General features: G+C 40.8%; 1 pseudogene; it reads left to right on the top strand.

Moving 5' to 3' along the window:
- The window catches only part of LOC118368577 (G protein-coupled receptor 137Ba-like), a 72,195-nt pseudogene that overhangs the window by 33,670 nt on the left and 19,621 nt on the right, over window positions 1-18,904 (top strand).

Raw genomic sequence — 18,904 nt, 5'->3', positions numbered from 1 at the left:
GAAGCAAGTGTGGTAGAGCGAGTCGAAAACAGCAGGTCCGGGACAAGGTAGCACGTCCGGTGAACAGGTCAGGGTTCCATAGCCACAGGCAGAACATTAGAAACTGGAGCAGCAGCACAACCAGGTGGACTGGGGACAGCAAGGAGTCATCGGGCCAGGTAGTTATGAGGCATGGTCCTAGGGCTCAGGTCCTCCGAGAGAAGAGCGAAAGAGAGAGCGTTAGAGGGAGCATACTTAAATTCACATAGGACACCGGATAAGACAGGAGAAATACTCCAGATATAACAGACTGATCCTAGCCCCCGACACACAAACTGTTGCAGCATAAATATTGGAGGCTGAGACAGGAGGGGTCGGGGAGACACTGTGGCCCCGTCCGACGATACCCCCGGACAGGGCCAACCAGGCAGGATATAACTCCACCCGCTTTGCCAATTCACAGCCCCCACATCATTACTAACCATCTCAGACACATACAGTTGAAGTCGGAAGTTTACATACACCTTAGCCAAATACATTTAAACTCAGTTTTTCACAATTCCTGACATTTGACGAATTGAAAAAATCGCTGAAGTTGGAGACTTTTATCTCCCTCACCAACTTCAAACATCTGCTATCTGAGCAGCTAACCGATCGCTGCAGATGTACATAGTCTATCGGTAAATAGCCCACCCAATTTTACCTACCTCATCCCCATACTGTTTAGATTTATTTACTTTTCTGCTCTTTTGCACACCAATATCCCTGTACATGACCATCTGATCATTTATCACTCCAGTGTTAATCTGCAAAATTGTAATTATTCGCCTACCTCCTCATGCCTTTTGCACACAATGTATATAGACTCCCCTTTTTTTCTACTGTGTTATTGACTTGTTAATTGTTTAATTGTCCTTAGGTCTGTTAGGATCACCACTTCATTTTAAGAATGTGAAATGTCAGAATAATAGTAGAGAGAGTGATTTATTTCAGCTTTTATTTATTTCATTACATTCCCAGTGGGTCAGAAGTTTACATACACTCAATTGGTATTTAGTAGCATTGCCTTCAAATTGTTTAACTTGGGTCAAAATGTGTCAGGTAGCCTTCCACAAGCTTCTCATAATAAGTTTGGTGAATTTTGGCCTATTCCTCCTGACTGAGCTGGTGTAACTGAGTCAGGTTTAGGCCTCCTGTAACTGAGTCAGTAGGCCTCCTTGCTCTCACATGCTTTTTCAGTTCTGCCCACTCATTTTCTATAGGATTGAGGTCAGGGCTTTGTGATGGCCACTCCAATACGTTGACTTTGTTGTCCTTAAGCCATTTTGCCACAACTTTGGAAGTATGCTTGGGGTCATTGTTCATTTGGAAGACCCATTTGCAACCAAGCTTTAACTTCCTGACTGATGTCTAGAGATGTTGCTTCAATATATCCACATAATTTTCCTACCTCATGATGCCATCTATTTTGTGAAGTGCACCAGTCTCTCTTACAGCAAAGCAGCCCCACAACATGATGCTGCCACGCCTGTGCTTTACGGTTGGGATGGTAATCAAATGGCTACCCAAACTGTTTGCATTGTGTGCCCCCCCCACCTCTGTTCATCATATATGCATAGTCACTTTAACCATATCTACATGTACATACTACCTCAATCAGCCTGACTAACCGGTGTCTGTATGTAGCCTCGCTACTGTATATAGCCTGTCTTTTTACTGTTGTTTATTTTTTTTACCTACCTATTGTTCACCTTATACCTTTTTTGCACTATTTGTTAGAGCCTGTAAGTAAGCATTTCACTGTAAGTTCTACACCTGCTGTATTCGGTGCACATGACAAATAAACTTTTATTTGATTTGGTCATTATGGCCAAACAGTTGTATTTTTGTTTCATCAGACCAGACCAAAAAGTGTGATCTTTTGATTTTCCCATGATCAAGCAAAGAGGCACTGAGTTTGAAGGTAGGCCTTGAAATACATCCACAGGTAGACCTCCAATTGACTCAAATGATGTCAATTAGTCTATCAGAAGCTTCTAAAGCCATGGTTTCATTTTCTGGAATTTTCCAAGCTGTTTAAAGGCACAGTGAATTTAGTGTATGTAAACTTCTGACCCACTGGAATTGTGATGCAGTGAATTATTAGTTCATTAATCTGTCTGTAAACAATTGTTGGAAAATTACTTGTCATGCAAGTCTCTCTCTCTGCGTCTCTCTTTCTCTCTCTCGCTCTCTCTCTGCGTCTCTCTCTCTCTCTCTCTCTGCGTCTCTCTCTCTCTCTCTCTGCGTCTCTCTCTCTCTCTCTGCGTCTCTCTCTCTCTCTCTCTCTCTCTGCGTCTCTCTCTCTCTCTGCGTCTCTCTCTCTCTCTCTCTCTCTCTGCGTCTCTCTATCTCTCTCTCTCTCTCTCTCTGCATCTCTCTCTCTCTCTCTGCATCTCTCTCTCTCTGCATCTCTCTCTCCCTCTCTCTCTCTCTGCATCTCTCTATCTCTCTCTCTCTCTCTCTGCATCTCTTCTCTCTCTGCGTCTCTTCTCTCTCTCTCTGAATCTCTCTCTCTCTCTCTCTCTCTGAATCTCTCTCTCTCTCTCTCTCTGCATCTCTTCTCTCTCTCTCTCTGCATCTCTTCTCTCTCTCTCTGAATCTCTCTCTCTGAATTTCTCTCTCTCTGAATCTCTCTCTGCGTCTCTTCTCTCTCTCTCTGAATCTCTCTCTGCGTCTATTAGTGTTACTGATGACGATTTATCCTCATGGTGTGGAAACTGCTGTGTATAATGATGTGTGTAGGCCCTATGATGGCTCTGTCTGTGCTCCAACTCCTTTTTCTCAGGGACTGCTTCATCAATAAGGATTAGAAAGAGGGGAAGGGACACAGCGGTTCAGGGGTGGGGGGGAAGAGGAGAATCTGTATCCCCCGCTGATCCCCCACTCTTCATCTGGCTTCCAGCCAGCCCCAAAGATTTAGCCCAGATTTGAGGTCTATCTGGGCACAACCTTGCTTATAGACGCTGACTGGTAATTTTTCATCAAGCCTCTGTGGCAGACCACCAAGGCATTGTCAGCAGAGACCTTAACCCCATTGGCAGTGTCCCCCGACATCCAGACAATTGGTCCGCAGATGTTGCCGAACAGTTGGTCTCCTTTGTCCACAGAATTAGACCCTTTTCACACTATTGTGCCATCCCAAACTGAATTGGTTCGGATATTTTCTTTTCTTAATCTGCAAAATTGTATTATTCGCCTACCTCCTCATGCCTTTTGCACACATTGTATATGGACTGCCCATTTTTTCTACTGTGTTATTGACTTGTTAATTGTTTACTCCATGTGTAACTCTGTGTTGTCTGTTCACACTGCTATGCTTTATCTTGGCCAGGTCGCAGTTGCAAATGAGAACTTGTTCTCAACTAGCCTACCTGGTTAAATAAAGGTGAAAAAAAAAAAAAAAAAAAAAATCACATTGTCAGCAACCACGATGAATGCGTAATCAGCCCGGCTCAGTACAGCTTGGTTGGACTCAGCTCTGTTCGACTCAGTAGTGTGAAAAGTCCTTTGAAGACCTGATACAGATTGCATGTATACACCGCTTAATATTTGACCCCCTTTCGTACACAACCAAAGTGTGCACCCCACTTAGGGGACAATGACTGCCCTTTCTCATTGAAGCCACGAAGTTCAAGGCCGACCGCAGTACTGCAGGGATTGTTTGCAGAAAACAGGATCCCTCAAATTTGGAAGACAATCATGGTACTAATAATGACTTATATTACACCAGTTCTATGTCCTTGAACATATTTAAAAATTGCAAACAGAACAAGTTATTGGGGTAATTTAGTTGCTAATGACAGCCTGCAGTACCCATTTGGCCTTCACATTGAGATACTCAATGAAAGGGGGCAGCACTGAGCTAGCTCAAACTGAGTATGTTATGTCTACATAAATCTCCCAGGCCATCTTAAGAAACTTCCTGGCCTTCAAATGCACTATTTGGTTTTCACATAGGAACAAATGGTGTCACGTGATCGATGGCTTTGTCCATTCATATATACAGAGTCATTGAGCCCACCAGCCCGGCATCCATCTTTGTGATTCACATTGGTGGCCATTTTGAGTCAGACTGCTTCCACCACATATCGGCCAGTCAATAACAATGTGTCCCTCCCCCCTCCCATTCTGTCTCCCCAGATAATGTTTAAAGCCAATGCAAAATATTCTCCAGAGCTTAACAAATACAGGTAAGTGGAATTCTGCTGAGTCAGTATCTGGGTTAGTCTAACTGTGTTTTTGATGGGTGGGGTGGGTCAAGGGACAAAGAGGGGGAGGGGATGTAGGGCAGGAGGGCATCAAATCTCCAATAACCCAAATCAAAGCTGGTGTAATAGAAGGGATGTTTTTTGGTGAAAAATAAATTAGAGTTGAAATTAAGTCTTATGTGGGACCTTGTCAAACCCCCTCAACCTCCCAAAATATGTTACTAAAATTGAAAAAAGGTAGATGCATTGCAGTTGCTACCGTTTCTGCCAATTGCAAAACACTATGGGACTAACATAACATTCTAATACATTCTTACTAGAATGGGATCTTTCAAACCTTTGGTGCCAACATGGCTCTCGTTCAGATACTCCAAGCCCTAGATACAAAACCAAGTTGGCCAAGCTCTGTGTGTACAGTATCTATGACTCTGGCTTCTACTGTATGACTGAAGGTTATTATTGTAGATACATTGGAACAGAGTGCCCGATAACCTTGATGAAATCTAATTATGCCCCCTGAGCTTCGTCTAAGCTGTCTCCACCCTGGGCTTTTTGATGTGAACGGGGAAGGTGGGGTCCAAATTTCTGGACTAATAAGCACTTTGATCAGCCGATTTAATGTCTGATGCGGAGTGAAAAGCTGTGAGCTCAAATCCCCAAATCCACCACGCCAACTCCTGCCCCCCTTTCCATCCCGGTACTCTGCAATCCCCCGACTCACTCACTCGACGGCACACACACCCACACAAATACACGCACACATCCTGCAAGGGGGGAGGGTCTAAAGGAAGAGTGGAGAAGAGTTAGGAGATAAAGAGAGAGGGGGAACTGTGAAGATTGAGTGAGCCAGTGCAGTAGGATGGGTTTGGGGTATTTCAAGCTTATGGTCAATTTATTGTTGTGTAGAATTATTGTAATGTTGCTCTAAATAAAAAACATTCATTGATAGCGCTGGTGCTCCCTTAATCGATTGAAATAATACCTGTATTAATTGTAGCTACTTCTAAAGCACATGCTGTGCCCTAGAAACTCATATTGTTGGTACAAATAAATACCTGTCATTGAAATTAAAAAGTAATTTGTGGAATATTAGGTTTCTACATTATCTAAAAACACTATTTTTATATTGAGGTGTGTTACATTGAAAAATGTACACTGTCTATAAGAGCGCCATGTTTGTGATGACGACATGCAAGATTGAAGAAGGCAGTTAACCCACCGTTCCTAGGCCATTGTTGAAAATAAGAATTTGTTCTTAACTGACTTACCTCGTTAAATAAAGGTAAAATAAATAAGTAAATAATAAAGTAAAAAAGACATCTCTCCTGAAGAAGTTATCCCTTTATTTCTGTGCCTCCAAGTGTTTGGATATACTGATGAAGTTACCAGGTTGTTAGCAAGCTAGCTAATCAGAAAACCAAACATGCTAAACAAGTTGTAAAACAAATGCGCCCTGCATGTAGTTTTATGACCCACGACAAGATGAAAAAAAAAAACAATTTCCTAGGTAATAACTCTTTGGTGTGACACTAATGAATCTACGATCAGGAAACAATGCTACAGGGAAGTCTTACCAGTAAAACAATTAAATATTTTGTCGTACCACCTATAATTGTGTGTTTTTTTGCACAGGGTGCCCATTCGCTTGACGTTCATCTTTTCCAGCCTTTTCTTCCTCGTGGTGAACCTAACATGCGCCATGCTGGTGCAGGGTGGCATTGGGGGCGACGTGGGCGAGGCAGAGGTGAGGCAGGTGGTGCTGGCCCGGGTGCTGGTCAATGACAGTCTCTTCGTACTCTGCGCAGTCTCGCTGGCCGTGTGCATTTTCAAGATCGCCAAGATGTCCTCTGCCAACGTCTATCTCGAGTCCAAGGTACTGGACCATCCTCAATCAGTCATCTAGTCCCATCAACAAATGAACTAATACATAATTTAATCAGTCAACCAATCAGCCACTTAACCAATCAACCAAATAACAAATCAGTCACTTAACCAATCAATTAATTATTAAACGTTTAATCTTTATCAAATTGGGTTTGCAAGCAGGGATTAAATACTAGCAACTCAAATCAAATCAAATCAAATCAAATTTTATTTGTCACATACACATGGTTAGCAGATGTTAAATGCGAGTGTAGCGAAATGCTTGTGCTTCTAGTTCCGACAATGCAGTGATAACCAACAAGTAATCTAACTAACAATTCCAAAACTACTGTCTTATACACAGTGTAAGGGGATAAGGAATATGTACATAAGGATATATGAATGAGTGATGGTACAGAGCAGCATACAGTAGATGGTATCGAGTACAGTATATACATATGAGATGAGTGTGTAGACAAAGTAAACAAAGTGGCATAGTTAAAGTGGCTAGTGATACATGTGTTACATAAGGATGCAGTCGATGATGTAGAGTACAGTATATACATATGCATATGAGATGAATAATGTAGGGTAAGTAACATTATATAAGGTAGCATTGTTTAAAGTGGCTAGTGATATATTTACATAATTCCCATCAATTCCCATTATTAAAATGGCTGGAGTTGGGTCAGTGTCAATGACAGTGTGTTGGCAGCAAGTTGTTGATTTTGTAGCTAGGTAGATGGTTCAATACCAATCAGATACTTATTGTCTGTGTCCTGTTTTTCATGCCGTTACCCCATACATGCATACAGTGCTTTCAGAAAGTATTAATACCCCTGGATTTATTCCGCATTGTATTGTGTTACAGCCTCAATTCAAAATGGATTAAATAGATTTCTTTCTTACCCATCTACACACAATATCCCATAATGACAAAGTGAAAATATTTTTAGAAATGTTTCCTAATTTATTGAAAATGACATACAGTAATAATTACATTTACATAGTGTCTTCAGAAAGTATTCAAACCCCTTGACTTATTCCACATTTTGTTGTGTTAGCCTGAATTCAAAATGGATTAAACATATATTTTTGTCACCCTTCTTCACACAATACACCATTATGACGAAGTGAAAACATGTTTTTAGAAATTTTTGCAATTTTTTGGGATAATGAAATGCTTAAATATCACATTTACAAAGGTATTTGTAAGTTAGTACTTTGCAGAAGCACCTTTGGCGGTGATTACAGCTGTGAGTCCTTTTGGGCAAGTCTTTAAGAGCTTTGCACACCTAGAGTGTACAATATTTGGCCAATATTGTTTTAAAAATTATTCAAGCCCTGTCAAGTTGCTTCTTGATCATTGCTAGTCAGCCAATTTCAAGACTTGCCATAGATTTTCAAGCTGATTACATTCAAAACTGTAACTAGGCCACTCAGGAACATTCAATGTCATCTTAGTAAGCAACTCCAGTGTATATTTGGCCTTGTGTTTTAGGTTATTGTCCTGTTGAAATGTGCATTTGTCTCCAGTGTATGTTGGAAAGCAGACTGAATCAGGTTTTCCTCTATGATTTTGCCTGTTTGTATTCCATTTATTATTATTTATTTTTTTTAATCCCTAGTCTTAGCCGATGACAAGCAAACCCATAACATGATGCAGCCACCACCATACTTGAAGAGGGGTACTCAGTGATGTGTTTGCCAATTTATTCTCTCTGGCAACTGAGTTAATAAGGATGCCTGTATCTTTGTAGTGACTGGGTGTATCCAAAGCCTAATTAATAACTTTGCCATGCCCAAAGGGATATTCAGGATATGAAATTCACTACTCGATTGCGGGACCTTACAGATAATTGTGTGTGGGGTACAGAGATGGGGTATTTATTAAAAAATCATGTTAACCACTATTATTGAACACGGAATGAGTCATGCAACTTATGTGATTTGTTAAGCAAATATTTACTTCTGAACTTATTTAGGCTTGCCATAACAAAGGGGTTGAATACTTATTGACTTAAGACATTTCAGCTTAAATGTTTCTATTAATTAGTAAAAATGTTGAAAAACATAATTACACTTTGATGTTATGGGGTGTGTAGGCCAGTGACACAAAATCTATTTAAATTTATTTTTATTTTTAAATTCAGGCTGTAACACAACAAAATATGGGAAAAAGTCCAGGGGTGTGAATACTTTCTGAAGGCAGTGGGGTCTGAAATTATTGACACCATTGATAAAGATGAGCAAAAATGACTGTATAAAATAAATCATTCAAATAATGAGCTATATTATATGCAAAACAAATGGGGTTATACTAATACAATTGATCAGATAAATATATTTTGTTTAACAAGTAATATAAAACAAACATTTAAAGATAGTGGTCAAAATTTGAAACCCTGAGCTTTTAAAAAAAATGTTTTATGAGTTGGAGAACACATTGGTAGGGATCTTAGACCATTCCTCCATACCTAATCCTTTCAGATCCTTGAAATCATTTGTCTGTGCTTATAGATTGCCCTATTCAAATCAAACCTCAGGAATGATACTTTTTTAGTTTGAAATTAATCTGTGTGATTCAGTTTGATTAAAGAATGAATTGATGCTCTAACATTTGTTGCATAAACACACTTTTCCATACTAAATGAAAAACTGCTGCTGATGGAGCTCAAGCTGCGCCTCTGAGCTGGATCTGTCTGAGCGTGTGTGGGTGGGTAACTCACCACTCTCAGATTAGAGGGGGGATAATGTAGACAATGTTGTTTGTTTTCTGACTTTGATTCTGTGTTTTAGCTAGTAATGTATCAATACTTGCCGTTTACAAATTAGCTGTGACTTAGCCTATGTGTGTATAGCACAACTTTGGATTTCACCTCCATCTCAAAATCAAATGGTGTTGAAGTTTTTACATAATGATCTTCTCTTTTCCTCTCACTTTGGCCATGCAGTGTTTGATTTGATTTGGATCTCTTTTAGTCCCCATTTGGACTAATCTTCCAAGAGTCCTAGTCCTAGCAGTGTGCCTCGCAAAAGTGATTGCTGTCTTCATTATAAAATTATCAACTTTACCCTGTATATCTAAAAATGACCATATATACAGTGCATTCAGAAAGTATTCAGACCCCTTCACTTTTTCTACATTTGTTACGTTGCAGCCTTATTCTAAAATTGATTTAGTAAAAAGCACATGACCGCCTGCTTAGAGTTTGCCAAAAGGCACCTAAAGGACTCTGACTATGAGAAACAAGATTCTCTGGTCTGATGAAACCTAGATGTGACTCTTTGGCCTGAATGCCAAGCGTCACATCTGGAGGAAACCTGGCACTGTCCCTATGGTGAAGCAGGGTGTTGGCTGGATCATGCTGTGGGGATTTTTCTCAGTGGCAGGGACTGAGAGACTAGTCCCTGTTAGGTGACCTAAACTGGGATATGCTTAACACCCCGGCCATCCTACAATCTAAGCTAGATGCCCTCAATCTCACACAAACTATCAAGGAACCTACCAGGTACAACCCTAAATCCGTGAACGTGAGCACCCTGATAGAAATCATCCTGACCAACATGCCCTCTAAATACACCTCTGCTGTCTTCAACCAGGATCTCAGCGGTCACTGCCTCATTGCCTGCGTCCGTAATGGGTCCGCGGTCAAACGACCACCCCTCATCACTGTCAAACGTCCCCTAAAACACTTAGGCGAGCAGGCCTTTCTAATCGACTTGGCCCTGCTATCCTGGAAGGATATTGACCTCATTTCCGTCAGTAGAGGATGCCTGGTTATTCTTTAAAAGTGGTTTCCTCACCGTCTTAAATAAGCACGCCCCATTCAAAAAATGTTGCACTAAGAACAGATATAGCCCTTGGTTCACTCCAGACTTGACTGTCCTTGACCAGCACAAAAACATCCTGTGGCGTACTACATTAGCATCGAATTTCCCCCGCGATATGTAACTTTTCAGTGAAGTTAGGAAACCAATATACACAGGCAGTTAGGAAAGCAAAGTCTAGCTTTTTCAAACAGAAACTTCTTGGAGTTTGTGCTACAGGATGCAAATGTCTGTTTGAAAAAGCTAGACTTTGCCTTGGACACTGTGTTAACTTACCTACAGTCGAGCTTCAATGCCATTCAACACCCATTCCTTAGCCTCCGACTGCTCTTTAATGCAAGTAAAACTAAATGCATGTTCTTCAACAGATCACTGCCCCCACCCGTCTAGCATCACTACTCTGGACAACTACAAACACCTATGTGTCTGGTAAAAGAGACTGAAAACTTCCCTTCCAGACTCACATTAAGCATATCCAATCCCAAATTAAATCTAGAATTGGCTTCCTATTTCACAACAAAGCCTCCTTCACTCATGCTGCCAAACATACCCTCGTAAAACTGACTATCCTTCCGATCCTTGACGTTGGCGATGTAATTTACAAAATATCCTCCAACACTCTACTCAGCAAATTGGATGCAGTCTATCACAGTGCCATCCGTTCTGTCACCAAAGCCCCATATACTACCCACCACTACGACCTGTATTTTCTCGTTGGCTGGTCCTCGCTACATATTCGTCGCCAAACCCACTGGCTCCAGGTCATCTATAAGTCTTTGCTTGTTAAAGCTCCACCTTATCTCAGCTCACTGGTCACCATAGCAACACCCCCCAGTAGCACGCGCTCCAGCAGATGGATTTCACTGGTCATCCCCAAAGCCAACACCCCCTTGGGCCGCCTTTCCTTCCAGTTGTCTGCTGCCAATGACTGGAACGAATTTCAAAAATCACTGAAGTTGGAGACTCATATCTCCCTCACTAACTTCAAGCGTCACCTGTCAGAGGAGCTTACTGATTGCTGCAGCTGTACACAGCCATCTGTAAATAGCCCATCCAACCAACTACCTACCTCATTCCCATATTTGTTTTTTGTTTTTCCTACTCTTTTGCACACCAGTATTTCTGCTTGCACATCCTCATCTGCACATATCACTCTAGTGTAAATTGCTAAATTATAATAACTTCGCCGATATTGGTCTATTTATTGCCTTACCTCCTTATTTCATTTGCACACACTGTATACAGATTTTTCTATTGTGTTATTGACTGTACGTTTTGTTTATCCCATGTGTAACTCTGCTGTTTTTGTCGAACTGCTTTGCTTTATCTTGGCCAGTTCGCAGTTGTAAATGAGAATTTGTTCTCAACTGACCTACCTGGTTAAATAAAGGTGAATTAAAAAAATAAATAGCTAATCTAAGTTTATAATTTTAAAAGGCCAATTGATCATTAGAAAACCCTTTTACAATTATGTTAGCACAGCTGAAAACTGTTGTTCCGATTAAAAATAAAACTGGCCTTCTTTAGACTAGTTGAGTATCTGGAGCATCAGCATTTGTGGGTTTGATTACAGGCTCAACATTGCCAGAAACAAACACCTTTCTTCTGAAACTTGTCAGTCTATTCTTGTTCTGAGAAATGAAGGGTATTTCATGTGAGAAATTGCCAAGAAACTGAAGATCTTGTACAATGCTGTGTACTACTCCCTTCACAGAACAGCGCAAACGGGCTCTAACCAGAATAGAAAGTGGAGTGGAAGGCCCCGGTGCACAACTGAGCAAGAGGGCAAGTACATTAGAGTGTCTAGTTTGAGAAACAGTCACCTCACAAGTCCTCAACTGGCAGCGAAATAAACTCAGCAAAAAAAAACGTCCTCTCACTGTCAACTGTGTTTATTTTCAGCAAACTTAACATGTGTAAATATTTGTATGAACACAACAAGATTCATCAACTGAGTCATAAACTGAACAAGTTCCACAGACATGTGACTAACAGAAATGTAATATTTTGTCCCTGAACAAAAGGGGGGTCCCAAATAAAAAATAACAGTCCGTATCTGGTGAGGCCACTCGCTGAATTAAGTACTGCTGTTCATCTCCTCCTCATGGACTGCATCAGATTTGACAGTTCTTGCTGTGAGATGTTACCCCACTCTTCCACCAAGGCACGTGGAAGTTCCCAGACATTTCTGGGGGAAATGGCTTTAGCCCTCACCCTCCGATCAAACAGGTCCCAGACGTGCTCAATGGGATTGAGATCCGGCCTCTTCGCTGGCCATGGCAGAACACTGACATTCTTGTCTTGCAGGAAATCACACACTTGCAGGAAGTCACACACAGAACAAGCAGTATGGCTGGAAGGGTACCACACTCCTTGTAACGCACAGCGTTGACATTGCCTGCAATGACAACAAGCTCAGTCCGATGATGCTGTGACACACTGCCCCAGACCATGACGGACCCTCCACCTCCAAATCGATCCCGCTCAAGAGTACAGGTCTCTGTGTAACGCTCATTCCTTCGATGATAAACGCCAATCCGACCATCATCCCTGGTGAGATGAAACCTTGACTCGTCAGTGAAGAGCACTTTTTGCCAGTCCTGTCTGGTCCAGCGACGGTGAGTTTGTGCCCATAGACGATGTTGTTGCCGGTGATGTCTGGTGAGGACCTGCCTTTACAACAGGCCTACAAGCTCTCAGTCCAGCCTCTCTCAGCCTATTGTGGACAGTCTGAGCACTGATGGAGGGATTGTGCGTTCCTAATGTAGCTTGGGCAGTTGTTGCCATCCTGTACCTGTCCCGCAGGTGTGCTGTTCAGATGTACCGATCCTTTGCAGGTGTTGTCACATGTCTGCCCCTGTGAGGACGATCAGCTGTCTGTCCTGTCTCCCTGTAGCGCTGTCTTAGGCGTCTCACAGTACGGACTGGCCACATCTGCAGTCCTCATGCCTCCTTGCAGCATTCCTCAGACATGTTCACGCAGATGAGCAGGCATCCTGTGATTCTTTCTTTTGGTATTTTTCAGAGTCAGTAGAAAGGTCTCTTTAGTGTCCTAAGTTTTCATAACTGTGACCTTAATTGCTTAGCGTCTTTAAGCTGTTAGTGTATTAACTACCGTTCCACAGGTGCATGTTCATTAATTGTGTATGGTTCATTGAACAAGAATGGGAAACAGTGTTTAAACCCTTTACAATGAAGATCTGTGAAGTTATTTGGATTTTTACAAATTATTTTTGAAAGACAGGGTCCTGAATAAGGGATGTTTCTTTTTTTGCTGAGTTTAGTACCCACAAAACACCAGTCTCAACGTCGACAGTGAAGAGGCGACTCCGGGATGCTGGCCTTCTAGTCAGAGTTGTAAAGAAAAGGCCATATCTCAGACTGGCCAATAAAAATAATAGATTAAGATGGGCGAAAGAACACAGACACGGGACAGAGGAAGATTGGAAAAAAGTGATATGGACAGACGAATCTAAGTTTGGGGTGTTTGGATCACAAAGAACAACATTCGTGAGACAGAAAAAATGAAAATATGGTGGAGGCAATGTGATGGTGCTTTGGTGGTGGTAAAGTGGGAGATTTGTACAGGTTAAAAGTGATCTTGAAGAAGGATGGCTGTCACTCCATTTTGCAACACCATGCCATAACCTGTGGACAGTGCTTAATTGGAGCCAATTTCCTCCTACAACAGGACAATGACCCAAAGCACAGCTCCAAACTATGCAATAAATATTTAGGGAAGAAATAGTCAGCTGGTATTCTGTCTATAATGGCGTAGCCAGCAGTCACCGGAGCTCAACCCTGTTGAGCTGTTGTGGGAGCAGCTTGACCGTATGGTATGTAAGAAGTGCCCATCAAGCCAATCCAACTTGTGGGAGGTGCTTCATGAAGAATGGGGTGAAATTTCTTCAGATTTCCTCAACAAATTGACAACTTGATTGCCAAAGGTCTGCGAGGCTGTAATTGCTGCAAATGGAGGATTCTTAACGAAAGCAAGTTTGAAGGACATTATTATTTACATTAAAAATCTATATTTATAACCTTGTCAACATCTTGACTATTTCCTATTCATTTTCAACTAATTTCATGTATGTTTTCATGGAAAACAAGGATATTTCTAAGTGACCTCAAACTTTTGAACGGTAGTGTATATACATTTTTTACACAAAGATTAAACATGAAGCTTTACATTTTTCCATTCACTATAATGGGGGATCCTATTTTCTGCTAACAATGCCTGCATTACCGTGATCAACCTTGAACCCTATCCATGCTTCAAGTAAAGGGGACAGTCATTCTCCCCAGAAAGTATTCACACCCCTTGACTATTTCCACATTTTGTTTGTGTTACAACCTGCTTTTAAAAGGGATTAGATTGAGATTGTGTCACTGGTCTACACACAATACCCCGTAATGTCAAAGTGCTATTGTGTTTTTATAAATGTTTAGAAATGTATTAAAAATGAAAAGCTGAAATGTCTTGAGTCGATAAGTATTCAACCCCTTTGTTATGGCAAGCCTAAATAAATTCAGGAGTAAACATTTGCTTAACAGGTCACATAATATATTGCATGGACTCACTGTGTGCAATAATAGTGTTTAACATGATTTTTGAATGACTACCTCATCTCTGTACCCCACACATACAATTATCTGTAAGGTCTCTCAGTCAAGCAGTCCATTTCAAACACAGATTCAATCCCAAAGCCCATGGAGGTTTTCCAATGCCTCACAAAGGGCACATATTGGTAGAAGGGTAATTAAAAGCAGACATTGAATATCCCTTTGATCATGGTAAAGTTATTAATTACACTTTGTATAGTTTATCAATACACTGAGACACTACAAAGATACAGGCGTTCTTCCTAACTCAGTTGCCGGAGTTGTGGTGAATGGTGACTTTAAAACCGTTACGGAGTTTAATGCAACCGCTGTGTCAGATTTAAAAAAGACTTTACGGCGAAAGCACACCTTGCGATTATGTTTGGTCAGCGCCAAGTCACAGAAAAACATACAGCCATTTTCCAAAGAAGGAGAGGTGTCACAAAAGTCAGAAATAGCATTATAAATATCCACTTACCTTTTGATGATCTTAATCAGAATGCACTCCCAGGAATCCCAGTTCCACAATAAATGTTTGTTTTGTTCGATAAAGTCCATAATTTATGTCCAAATACCTCCTTTTTGTTCATGTGTTTAGTTCACAAATCCAAACTCACGAGGCGCGGGCATGTCCAGGCAAAAGTTCAGACGAAAAGTCCCAAAAATTATATTACAGTTCGTCGAAACATGTAAAACGATGTGTAGAATCAATCTTTAGGATGTTGTTATCATAAATCTTCAATAATGTTTTAACCGGACAATTCCTTTTGTCTTTAGAAAGGAAAATGAATGCAGCTAACTCTCACGGGCTCGCGCGAGACTAAGCTCATAGCATTCTGCCAGACACCTGACTCAAACAGCTGTAATTCTCTCCCCCTTCACAGTAGAAGCCTGAGACAGGTTCTAAAGACTGTTGACATCTAGTGGAAGCCTTAGGAAGCGTAATATGACCCCATAGACACTGTATATTCGATAGGCAATGACTTGAAAAACTACAAACCTCAGATTTCCCACTTCCTGGTTGGATTTTTTTCTCAGGTCTTTGTCTGCCACATGAGTTCTGTTATACGCACAGACATCATTCAAACATTTTTAGAAACTTCAGAGTGTTTTCTATCCAAATATTCTAATGATATGCATATTCTAGCTTTTGGGCCTGAGTAGCAGGCAGTTCACTCTGGGCACCTTATTATCCAGGCTACTCAATACTGCCCCCCAGTCCGAAAGGAGTTGATGGCTGTGATAGGAGAAAACTGAGGATGGATCAACAACATTGTCGTTACACCTCAATACTAACCTATACGACGGAGTGAAAAGAAGGAAGCCTGTACAGAATCAAAATATTCCAAAATATGCATCCTGTTTGCATTAAGGCAATAAAGTAAAACTTCAAAAAATGTGGCAAAGAAATCAACTTAGTCTTTAATACAAAGCATTTTGTTTGGGGCAAACACAACACATCACTGAGTACCACTTCATATGTTCAAGCATGGTGGTGGCTGCATCATGTTATGGGTATGCTTGTCATCGGCAAGGACTAGGGAGTTGTTTTGATAAAAATAAATGGAATAGAGCTAAGCAAAGGCAAAATCCTAGAGGAAAACTTAGTTCAGAATTGCTTTCCAACAGACCCTGGTAGACATTCACCTTTCAGCTAGATAATAACCTGAAACACAAAGCCGAATATTCACTGGAGTTGCTTACCAAGACGACATGGATTGTTCCTGAGTGGCCTAGCTACAGTTTTGACTTAAATCAGCTTGAAATTCTATGGCAAAACTTAATGGCTGTCTAGCAATGATCCACAACCAACTTGACAGAGCTTGAATAATTTTTTCAAGCATAATGTGCAAATATTGTACAATCCAGGTGTGCAAAGATCTTAGACACCCAGAAAGACAGCTGTAATGTATTGACTCTGGTGTAAATATTTATGTAAATGAGATATTTCTGTATTTAATTTTCAAAAAGACTTGCAAACATTTCCTAAAACATTTTTTCCACTTTGTTATTATGGGTTATTGTATGTCGTCGATTGGTATAAAAAAAAAAGTTCTCCATTTTGAATTGCAACTGTAACACAACAATATTTGTATAAGTCTAAGTCTTGTATTAAATAAGTATATAAGTCAAGGGGTAGGAATACTTTCTGAAGGAACTGTACATACAATACTCACTATACTTCTTTCTCCCCTCTCCCTCCTTCCTACCTCTCCCTGTAGGGTACATCAGTGTGCCAGGCTACAGCCATCGGGACTGCAGTCATCCTGCTCTACATGTCCAGGGCCTGCTACAACCTGGTGGTGGTGGCTCTTTCTCCAGAGGACCGGCCCAGCCCCTTCAACTACAGCTGGTACAACGTCTCTGACCAGGTAGGATAACCCACGCACCCTCACAAGCATGCACGCAGACACATAAAATGGTGATGATGAAGATAGTTCCAGTTAAGTCACTGTGACAGGACCAGGGGTGTGTGTGTGTGTGTGTGTGTGTGTGTGTGTGTGTGTGTGTGTGTGTGTGTGTGTGTGTGTGTGTGTCAGGACTGTTTAACTGTCAGTGAACCTTGTTGTCCTAGATATTCAAAGCCCACAGTGCTGTGTTGCCAGCCAAACATACAACTGCTGTCTGACATAATTAATTATCTATAATATTGCTAATTAGTCTGCAAACACCCTGTGTGTGTGATTAGGCTTCGTATGTAACTAACTGGCAGTCACATCCATTCTTCATTAGTTGCATGGTTGATTTTTTTTTTTTTTACATCTCCATGTGTCAACACACATGCTGTTTCTCAATTGTGCACACGTGTATGCCCAATTTAAGAGTCCATGTGTGTGCAATGTGCATATGTGTGCTCGTCTGTGTGTGTTCATGCTTATATAATGTGTCTGGCTTTACATGGCTATGTGTGTGTTTTGTCTGTGAACACTGTAAGCACTTATGACTCAAAAAGTATTTCTACCTCTCCACATTTGGTTTAAGCCTGAATTCAAATTGGAATCAATAGATTTCTCACCCATCTACACAGAATACCCCATAATGACAGTGAAAACAACATGTTTTTTAGAAATTTTTGCACAATTTATTGAAAATTAAATACGTTTTTACACCTTTGCACCTTTTGCAGTGACTCTTTCTGGGTAAGTGTCTAAGAACTTTGAACACCTGGATTGTACTATATTTGCACATTATTATTTTTTTAATTTGTCAAGCTCTGTCAAGTTGGTTGTGGATCATGACGAGACAGCCATTTTCAAGTCTTGCCAAAGATCTTCAAGCTGATTTAAGTCAAAACTGTAACAAAAGCCACTTCATTCGGTGTCATCTTGGCAAGCAACTCCAGTGTATATTTGGCCTGTCCTGCTGAAGGGTGAATTTGCTGCTCAGTGTCTGTTGGAAAGCAGACTGAAGCAGTGTTCTTCTAGGATTTTGATGTGCTCTTGTGCTTTGCTCTATTCCATTTCTTTTTATCCTAAAATAGTCCTTGCCGATGACAAGCATACACATAACATGATGCAGCCACCACCATGCTTGATTAAATGAAGAGTGGCACTCAGTGATGTGTTGGATTTGCACCAAACATAACGCTTTGTATTCAGAACATAAAGTTAATTTCTTTGCCAAATGTTTTGCAGTTTTACTTTAGTGCCTTATTTGCAAGCAGGATGCATGTTTTGGAATATTTTTACTCTGTACAGGCTTCCTTCTTTTCAATCTGTCATTTAGGTTAGTATTGTGGAGTAACTACCATGTTGTTGATCCATCCTCAGTTTTCTCCTATCACAGCCATTAAACTATAACTATTTTAATGTCACCGTTGGCCTCATGGTGAAATCCCTGAGTGGTTTCCTTTGTCTCCGGCAACTGAGTTAGGAAGGACACCTGTATCTTTGTAGTGACTTGGTGTATTGATGCAATAACAGAAATGTAATTAATAACTTTACCATGCTCAAAGGGATATTTACTTTCAGCTTTCATTTACTCATCTACCAATAGGTGCCCTTTTTTGCGAGGCATTGGAAAACCTCTCTGGTCTTTGTGGTTGAATCTGTTTTTGAAATTCCCTGCTCGACTGAGGGACCGACTCTGTATGTGTGCGGTACAGAGATGAGGTAGTAATTAAAAAATCAATCACTATTATTGCACACAGAGTGAGTCCATGCAACTTATTATGTGACTTGTTAAGCACATTTTTACTCCTGAACTTTTTTTTATAGGTTTGCCATAACGGGGTTGAATACTTATCGACTCAAGACATTTCAGCTTTTCATTTTTAATAAATTTGTAAACATTTCTAAAAACATAATTCCACTTTTGGACATTATGCGGTATTGTGTGTAGGCAGTGACACAATCTCAATTGAATCCATTCTAAATTCA

The sequence above is a fragment of the Oncorhynchus keta genome, chromosome 35 (genome assembly GCF_023373465.1).
Source record: "Oncorhynchus keta strain PuntledgeMale-10-30-2019 chromosome 35, Oket_V2, whole genome shotgun sequence".
NCBI classification, from domain to species: domain Eukaryota; kingdom Metazoa; phylum Chordata; class Actinopteri; order Salmoniformes; family Salmonidae; genus Oncorhynchus; species Oncorhynchus keta.
This window is presented reverse-complemented; position numbering and strand designations above follow the sequence as displayed.